We start from the raw sequence: 9,912 nt of genomic DNA on the forward strand, positions 1-9,912 counted from the left end.
TGAAACCCCACCTTCAGTTCTGCAAAATGGACACAGCAGGGACCGCTCAGGCAGGAAGTTCCTTCCGTGGCCGAGGCCCAACAGAGGACCCTACCAAGTACTCCTTTCCACTCGGCCTCCCAAATTCCCTGAGTGGAGAAAACCACCAGGCAGCTGGGGCCCTCCAGAAGGGGCGCCCCATCTGGGCCAGAACCTCTGCGGATTCGGGGTGTAGGCGGATCTGACCCACAAAGTAGAGTCGGAAAAAAACCCTCTTGGGCTCCACCTCCTTTTCGAAGTGTTTGTGTCCCCCCCCCATGTTAATAACCAAACGATTGGTATGGATGTAATTATCAATAATTATACGAATTATTGCTGATTGCGGGGCTCGTAGCTACTTTAATTAGTTTACCAGATTCTAATTAAGTTAAATGGAACATTAATAGGGAAAATATGCTTTAGAAAAACACCCAGGATTTTAAGTCTGTTTCTCGCCACAACGTTGCCACCTTGCGATGGATTTGGGGCATTACAGCTAACGCCGGAAGGCTCTCAGGGAGAAGGGCTCAGATCGTCCTCGGCCATTCTTTCCCGGCACCCTAGGCTCTGGTGGTGTCTACCTGAGATCTGGCTCTGGAGTCCAAGGTGTGTCATAAGGGACCAGTTAAACGAGTCCTTTCCACCTCCCACCATCTTTTCTCCGGAACTCCAGGGTCCTTTTGGAATGGCCATGTGTCAGGGAATCCCTATCCCCACCTGTCTGGCAAATCCAGGGCTAGAGACTGAGCAAGTTGGGGATGCACTTTGTGGACAACATCATGTTGCTTTATTTTTTACTCCCCTGTGAGAAACCCGTAAGTGGCTTCCAATCTGCTTTTCCTCTGGCAATGTGGGTCACCTGTCCCCAAAAGCACCTAGAAGACTCTCCCAACTCAGGGCACACAGGGAGCTCCTGTGTTCTAAAGACACTTGGTTCCGGAGACTAGCTTGGGTGTGTGGGTCTGACTCCCAAGGGACTGTGTCTTGACAACTAGAGGTCACTCCTTGCCCTTCCTTGTGATATCTGACACAAACCCCTCACGGGCACACAACCGTCTTGACCAGTTCATGTAAGTGCTGGAAATGGCTGCGGGAAGAAATCCCCAGGTGCTTCTGGACAACCACCACAGAGAATTAATTAAGCTCATTTGCCTAAGGTTAATTAAGCACAAGCTTACTGCTCAGAAAGAGGATCCCTCAGCTATAGGATTAGTTTGGGAGGCCGGTGTCAGGTAAGTTATTGTCAACCTAGAGTAGGAAAACTTTCTTCCTGTTCCAGCCCTGTCCCTAAGAGGTGGCTCCCTCACATTTTGCAAGATCACTGGCCACATACCTGTCCACTCAGTCCCTCTTAGCCTGCTGCAAAGTGTAGCCTTGATTCTTTGCAGAAACACAACTCCTGCCTTGAATTCAGAACATTAAAAAGAAAAGAAAAGAACCAGATCTGCAGGCTCCTTTCATTAATTCTAGATAGAATACGGCCCTTCCCCATCCCAAAGGCAGCAAATATTTAGTCAAAGGCACAAACTCTGTGGCCAGATTGACAGAGGCCTCAACTGCCATCCACTAGTCTTGTGACAGTGGGCAAGTTGTTGAATCTCTCTGCACTTCGGCTTCCTCTGTAACAGGAGGGAAATAGCAGCACACAGAACCATTTGGGCAGGTAGTGCTGAGAATGGCTCATTGCAAATTCGATCCAGTAATATATCTGCATTTGATAAGATCACAGCTCTGTCTGAGTTCATTTTCCAGCCCTGAGATTCAGGAGCCCCCTCACGGATCCCAGTCTGTGGCCCTCTACTTCTTTGGGGCCCAGAAAAGGGGACAGAGCAGTACCTTGTCCAGGCCACCCCCTTGAACTTGAACACAGTGGTAATAATCCACAGCACCCAGGTTGGAATGGAATCCTTCAGTGCCAGTGCTCTTGTTGACTGTGTGTGTTCAAAGGAGCAAGGGACTTCCCCAAGACTGCTCAGCAAGTTAGACCAGAGCCAGGATATTCAGCCAAGTCCTTGGATTTTCCAGGACTAGAAATTGCCTGTGGATCACCGCATTGCCATTCCAAGAGAATAGCGGGGCAAGAAGAGTGATACGTGTCTTCATATGGATCAGAACAGTCCTGGGACCAAGTCGCTCACCTTCTTTATTTTACCCCGTAAGACCGCCTTCGGAAAGCATAGCCGTTAACGTTCCTGTCTCCTGCATTGTCCTTGCTGAAGAAGGGGGAGCCATACCAACATTGTTGAGCACCCCAGAAGGAGAGCTTTGAAACTACTTACCCAATTCTTTCCCCCAAAGAACCTGGTGTCCTTAGGGGAACAGTGGGAAACCAGCCACAGAGAATGTCCTCCGTGAGGCGGAGGAGGGGCTCTATTCTTGGCTTTCACCTGGAAAGGATCATTTGTCCCGAACTGGGAACTGGACGCGGTTCCGGCTGCAAGCGGCCACCAGGAGGTACGGCTGTCCTAGGGTGACTCCCGGACTCCGCACCTGACACCGGCCCTGCTTCGGAGGCCGGCGCCTGGGAGCCCTCGTGCGAGCTCAGGCACAGCAAGGCAGGCTCACCACTCTTCTTTTGGGAAGAAGTTGATATTTTAGAAGACACTGGCAAAGTCATCACAGGAAATCTGAACTTTGCAGAGAGAGTCCCCTAGGCCTCCATCTCATGAATGACGGCTGTTTTGCATTTGAATGACCTGGGATGGGGTCTTCTCAGGCTCTCAGTTACTTGCTAGTTACATGGTCTTGCCAGGTTGCTTGAAGTCTCAATGTCCCCTGTAAAGCGGTGACAGCGACTCCCACCGGGCAGCGCTGTCCGCAGTACGAAAGTGACATATCGGTGACGCCCTGACACGTGGTAGACACCGAGTAAGTGGTGGGCATTATTATTTAAGGACGGTCAATATCGTCACACGATCTTGTTACAGTACAGTCCATGTGTATTATTTTGCTAGGTCTTGTTATGTATGTTTCAGACCTGAAATACATCAACTTCAGCAAAATCATTTCCTATTCCTAAAGGTGCCACATTATTCAGGACAGGGCAGAGAGAGAACAAGCAAGATGGAAAAGATCTCGAACTGAGGCTGGAGGCCAGAAGCAGAAGGTACTGTAGAAAAGAACCCTCCTAGGCACCATCTATCTCTGTTCCATCATCCAGAATTTAATTGTATCAAACAAAACTCCGAAGATGCAGGAAAATATGGAACGCTTCACGAATTTGCGTGTCATCCTTGCGCAGGGGCCATGCTAATCTTCTCTGTATCGTTCCAATTTTAGTATATGTGCCGCCGAAGCAAGCACGATCTTATGCCTTTCTCAGGGAGTACATAAAGCCAAAAATATAAAAACTTAACAGTTATGGTGGGCAGATTTTCAGCACTCTTCTAATTCCAAACTACTCTGGAATTATGACTTTTCTGTATCGCATACTTGCATTTGTTTCTTGTGTCTTTGTGCTTGAGACTAAATTAAACCTATTTTTAATCTAACTTCCGTGCTCCATATATGCAAATGAAGGGAGCATGGGAAATCGGCCCTGTTTTCCTTCGACCTCTGCGCGCGCCCTTTGGCCGGCGCCAGTAGTCACGCTCGGTCACGTGTTGCGTGCTGTGTGCTCGTTGGTTCCGCGCCTGCCGGCAGGGCGTAAAGGCGATTAAAGGCTGTGCTTGTTTCTGCGGCCCTGGCTCCCGGGTTCTGGGAGTCAGCAGCCTGCAATTACTGCCAACAGGAAGAGAGAGGGTGTCTACTTTGCACCCTAGACTTCCAAGAGTGTGAGGGGCTTGAGAGGTCTGGACGAGGTCACCACCATTTGACCTTGTGTATACTCAAGGCCAGACATTTACTTAATTGGTGCCGTTCTCGAAGGTTTGCACGTTAACAAACCTGGGCGCTGGAAGGTTAAACCATCACCCCCAAAAGACCCTGCTAGTGATGGGAGAAGTGGCAATTTGATTGCAAGTCTGGTTTTCTTCCTTATAGGACTCTGAAAAGATTGGGGATCCTTTCTGTCTTAGACCTATTCCCAAGGCTTCGCTCACTTTCCTTCCTGCCTTTCTTCATTCTTTCCATGATTCCTGAGCACCTGTGATTCCGCGCTGGGGCACCAGGGTGACTGAGTGGCCGGGGAGCTTCCGTTCCAGCCAGGGAGCCAAGCAGGCCTGAGAAAGGATCCTCGATGCTGGGAGGAGCTGTAAAGGACGACGTCCTGTGGAAGCCACTCTACACAGTGCTTTGTCTTAGTACTTGCAATACTTGGAGAGGGGAAGCCACCCAGCCAGTAGGGCAGTGCCTGGACTGGCCTTTGGGGATTTGCTCCCCCTCCTTACCTGTGCGCAGGTGCAAGCTGCCTGCCTTCTCGAGAATCTGACCCCTCTCTAAACAAGCAGTAAGCAAATGCAAATCTCACAATGCTAATATGGCCTTTATTGAGCGAAAAGAGCTAATTTGGGCAATGATGTTTCCCTCAGATTTTCGAAAGAGAATTGCAAATAACCAAAAAGCGTATTAACAATGATAGGAGATAACGCTAATCTTCAATTAGCATCCACATTTTTATTCACTTATTTGGAGGGAGAGCCTTTTCGACACAGTCTCTGCACACACGTGTCACAGTGACAGGTACAGCTCTTGGGTTCATAACTGTCTTATTGTGGAAGCCAGCGGGAGACAGACCTGTTTATTGTTCACCATTTCTGGCTACACTATTTTGGGCCAGAGTGGTTTTTGTTTTTATCTTTTTAATTTGCTTAATTTTTTTTTTTGGTACCAGGGATCAAATTTGTGACCTTGTGCTTGCAAGGCAGGTGGCAGAGCCACTGAGCTAAATCCCCGGTCCTGTTTGTTTTTTCTTGGGGAGCAGAAGAGAGATCTGAGTTCCAGTTCCCATTCCTCCCAGCACCATCTTTGTGACCTTAGCCAACTCGCTTGACCCCTTGCCCTGGGCCTGTTTGAGCCTCAGCAGAGAAAAAAGAAACAGCCCTGGAGATGATCTTTAACATCTTTCAACCTTGATAAGCTGCGATTCTTGTAACAGAAACCGAAGGGCTTTCACAAGAATGTAATTAGCAGAATGTAAAAATCCAATACTATTTTTGTTTTCCATTTAGAAGGATGAAATGTACTGGTCATCCTTGAGGCATGGAAGACCCAGGAGCAGGCCACAGGGCCTGGTGAAACATAGGCTCACCTTGCTCTGAAGGCCCAAGGTTCGGGGGCTGCTCCAGTCCCCCCCCCCCCCCCCATGTCCTGGAAGTTTGGCCTCCAGCTTGGCAGTGTTGAGATTGTGGGACCATTAAGGGATGGATCTGGTGAAAGGTAATTAGGTCCTGGGAGCTCTGTTCTCATGAGGAGTTCATGTTTTTAGCCTAGGACTGAATTGTTGCTCTTGGGGAACTGGATTTGTTACCTTGAGAGTGAGTTGTTATAAAATGAGTTTGACTGAGGTGCTGTCTTGCTTCCTCTCTCCCTATATCTGTCTCCCCTCCCCCACCCCTTCTCCCTCCTTCTCCTGCACGCCCACTATGAGATGCCCCAGTCCTTGTTGTAACACACCCCACATGTCCTCCCCAAAGGCCAAACTGATGGGAATACCCAGTCTTAGACGTTTTGCTTCCAAACCTTCGAGCTAAATCTCTTTTTTTTATAAAGGCCCCCCTTGGGTATTTAGTTAGAGCAACAGAAAACAGACTAAGTAGGTGTGACATGAAGGGCCCCGGTGACAGGAGAAGCAAGGGGATCGCGGCTTCCTGGGAACTCCCAGACCCCACAGACCTCAAGGGGACAGGCACTGAAGGTGGGTTCTGTCCCTGGATCCCAGATTTGTGCTCTGAACTTCTTGACTAGCTGTTTCTCCTCCTGTAGGGTTTGACTCTACTGCCTGCTGTACTGTCTCATTTGGAGATGAGATGCAGAAATGGATTCAAAAGTCCCTAGCACATTAGATGAGCTAAGTATGTAAAGTGTTTAGTATTAAAGTCCCTGGGAATCTGGAAAGTATGAGATAGGTATAAAACCCCGGCATGTAACCACTTCCCTAATTTTGCAACTATGTGAATGAGACAGAAAGTTTTTAGGTGAAAACAATGAGGTAGATTCTCCAATTTGGGCTCCTTTTCTTAGCTTCTACAGGGCCTGTTTTTACCTGATGACTTTAATCCTTTGGGTTTGAGTTACTGAGGGCCCCCATTAAGCTGCAGGTGGTGACATTGCTGGGAAGGAACAGCACCGAGACCACTAACTCCTGTTCCTCAGCTTGCTATGATTCCCTGCCCTTTAAGACCATCACAGGGTCTTCTGGGGTCCTGTTTCATTTGAGTGTCTTGGAGGATTAGAAGCTCAAGGCGGAGTCTCAGCCCTGTTTTGTTGAAGTGAGAGCCTAGGCTGAGAGAGGTTGGGTGCCCTACCTGAGGACACAGCTCGTCCCTGAGGCCTTGCTCCCCGTCCTGACTCTGAGGGCTAACTTCCACCTTGATGCGGTAAGAGAGCACACAGATAGGGCTTCTGGGACACCCAAAGGATCTCTTTCTGTGGCCCTACACCCTGCCATTGGTGTTTGATTGCCCTATTAAGGACCCATTGATGTGGTCTAGTTCAGTGAGACCCTTACCTCTGGCCAGCTGGGGTGGGGTGGGGGTGCCAAGGTTTCGGGTGGGGATGGTACACTTGGTCAGCAGGTGCATGAGAGGGATTGGCAAGCCTGAGCTCAGCACCCTTGGCCAACTCCCTTGACCCCTTACCCTGGGTCTGTCTGAGCCTCAGCAAAGTGAGGAAACAGCCCTGGAGATGATCTTTAACATCTTTCAACCTTGATGTGCTACGATTTTTGTAACGGGAACCAAAGAGCTTTTCTGGAGAATGTACTTAGAAGGATGTAGTCTCTAGTGTAAGACTGCAGTGGTTTTCAGCCAAGAGACTCCATACTTTTGTTCTGGCAACTCTCCTGACTCCCCGGCTCACTGGAAGCAAGCATCTTCCCATTGCTGAGCCTCAATCTCTATAATGGGAGTAATGGTTTTCCTACCTGCTTTACAGAGCTGTGAGGCCGGACAGGGAATCTTACCAAAAACTGCTGTATAGGAAAGAACAGGAATGGAGCTATGAGCAGACTCCCACTGGAGCCTCAGCGTAACAGCGAATCAGTCCTCTCACCTGGTGAGCAAGCCGTTTGTGCGTCAGGAACAGACCCGCCAAATCAGAGCACCAAGATGAACCATCACATTGTATTAATATTTTCACACCACTTAACTCTCATTAAAATATACTTTGCTGAATTTAATATGTGATTTCAAATGACACAACATATTAAGTGCTTAATATACTAGAAATTATGAAACTATTATAGTTGATGCCATATGAAATAATTAGACTGAATTAAACTTTAGCAGCCAAGTGAAGGAAAGACTTCAACTTACGATGTCTTAAAGTAGCTGAAGCCATCACAGTAATCCCCAAAATAGATGTCCAGAAATTAGGATCGTTAAGTAAAAATTTAAACTTGATCTGTGCTTATACTGGGTAGCTCCTGTGGGCTTTGGGAATGTGGAACATGGTCGCCCTGGGTCTGTGGTGGTCCTGGGGACCCCTCCCAGGGACCAGTGTCGGGTTTAGGCTTCACTTGGTTCTGCTCCTGTGGCTCCGTGAGAGTAAACCTCCTGCCGAAGTGACAGATCGGTTGTCAATCCCTCAGATCAGCCTATTGACAGCTAAAAATAACAACAAACTTGCTCATTTGGCATTTATTGCGTGCCCTCTTTGTGTGAGCTGTTCTATGTGCATTTTCTCATTTACTCCTCAAAAGGTGTCTCCATTACAAGGTACCATTTTCAGATAAGGGAACTGAGTGTCACTTGGAAAGTTTCAGTGAATCCTTCAGGGCCTTAAGTTTGATCCATAGAGGCCACATAACCGCCTCTGAGCTCTTCAGATCATCATGTGCACACACATGCATGTGTGTGTGTATATACCTGTGCGTGTGTGCATCACTTCCTGTTTTACTAATGACTCAGTGACCAGGCACATCAGCCTGCATCTAACAGTGCCAAAACATGTATTTTTATCACACTTCTGTCATGCAGGGGAGGGACTGTGACATGTTTCACCTTGAGCAGGACATGAAGTCTGGCTGACACAGGAAGTGCTTTGAGAGTACCTGCTGTTAATTCAAAAGAAGGCATTCACTCTCTCTGGAATATTCTGACACATGCCTTGTGTCACTGGTAAATGGACAGCCTCTCCTATTTCCGGTCATAAGGAACAGTAATATCTCAGCTACTTAAGGCCCATGTCTCAGTTATTCATGCCAGTATGAATGCTGATCCTGAGGGCTGTTTGGAAAATGTAAGTTGGAGTGTGGAGATTTAAATGTATTGTCACTTGCTGCTCACCAAATGTGATCTTAATAGGGCTGGGGATTTGGTTCAGTGATGCCGCCGACTGCCTTGCAAGCACAAGATCCTGAGTTTGATCCCAGCTACCAAAAAAACCAAAAACAAAACAAAAGTGATCTTAGGGCCGGAGATTTAGCTCAGTGGTTTCGCTGCCTGCCTTGCAAGCGCAAGGGCCAGAGTTCGATCCCTGGTACCAAAAAAAAAAAAAAGTGATCTTAATAGAGGCAGGAAAACTTAGCTTGAACATGTTTATAATGAACTGGAAACATGTCTTTTCCCAAAGTATCAGAATGAGGTCCTTGTCTCATACAATAGGAAGCCAAATGCAGCAACAGTGGCTCTAAGAAGATAGAAGTTTTGGGCTGGGGATTTAGCTCAGTGGTTCCGCTGCCTGCCTGACAAGCTCAAGGTCCTGAGTTCAATCCCGGTATCAAAAAAAAAAAAAAAAAGATGATAGAAGTTTCTTTCTTCTTTGCATAAAACAAGTCATCTTCCTGTGTCTGTTCTTTTATTCTCTAGGTCAGCTACTCATGGTCCCAGATGGCTGTGCAGCCCCAGGCTCCCAGTGTCAGGAAAGGAAGATAAGGGCCCAGGTCCTGCTCTAAAGAAGATCTGGATGCCACCCAGCAGGCAGGTAGCACACAAGGTCCCCTGAGCCAGGTGTGGTGGTGTGTGGCTTGGGAGGCTGAGCCAGGAGGATCACGGGTTTGAAGCCAGTCTGGCAATTTAGTCCGTGCCCCGCTCCCCCAAAAGCCAGTATGTAGCTCAGTGGAAATGTCCTGGGCTCATTCCCTAGCACGAGATAAATAAATAAATGTTCCTCTTAGCTATTCCTCTTCCTCCTTCTGCAGGGCATCAAGGAGAGGAAAGGAAAGTAATATTTAGAGACTGTGAACAGGATTTCAGGGCTGTGCTGGATGTTTTACACTTATCTCCTTCAATCATCATAATCCCATGAGGGTGGCCCACCCGCAGCTCAGGTGTGATGGTTTAGATCTAGACACACACCCACACACACACATGCACTCGTAAGTGGGGCTTTGAGAAGAAGGTGATTGGATTATGGAAGTTTAGAGCTAACTTGCTGTTAGGAGGGATCTTGTTGGAAGAGGTGGTCATAGGGGTTGTCCTGGGCGGGTTTATCATCCTCCCCAGGTCCTTCCTACAAGCTCCACTTCTGGGATGCCATGCCCTGAGCTTCCTGTAAGCTCCACTTCCGTGATGACCCTGTGCCGTGATGCCCTGCCTTGGAGCCAGCTGACTATGGACTGAACCTCTCCAAACTGTGAGCCAGAATGAACCTCTCCTCCTTTAACTTGTGGGTGTTGGGTACTGCATCCCAGCGGTGAGGACAGTGACTTTGGTATCAGGGTGTGGAGCAATGAAGATGTAGCTGTGTCCACAGGTAGCACTAGGAAGCTGGGAGGGAAATCGGGATGCTTGCACAAGAAGCCCAGGCCTGCCAGGAGGAAGGATGAGCCCTGCTCACCTTCCTCTCTGAGATTCA

The 9,912-nt window shown here is 48.3% G+C and overlaps 1 non-coding gene across 1 annotated transcript; it reads right to left on the minus strand.

Moving 5' to 3' along the window:
- Nucleotides 1-3,214: 3,214 nt before the first annotated feature.
- LOC147821858 (U6 spliceosomal RNA) lies at nt 3,215-3,321 on the minus strand. Its single transcript, XR_015446528.1, has one exon. It is a non-coding gene; the product is annotated as a U6 spliceosomal RNA (small nuclear RNA).
- Between the last annotated feature and the right edge of the window lie 6,591 nt (nt 3,322-9,912).

The sequence above is a fragment of the Heterocephalus glaber genome, unplaced genomic scaffold (assembly GCF_053883595.1).
Source record: "Heterocephalus glaber isolate CG9 unplaced genomic scaffold, H.glaber_assembly_v1.0 deba00001689, whole genome shotgun sequence".
In the NCBI taxonomy this organism is placed as follows: domain Eukaryota; kingdom Metazoa; phylum Chordata; class Mammalia; order Rodentia; family Bathyergidae; genus Heterocephalus; species Heterocephalus glaber.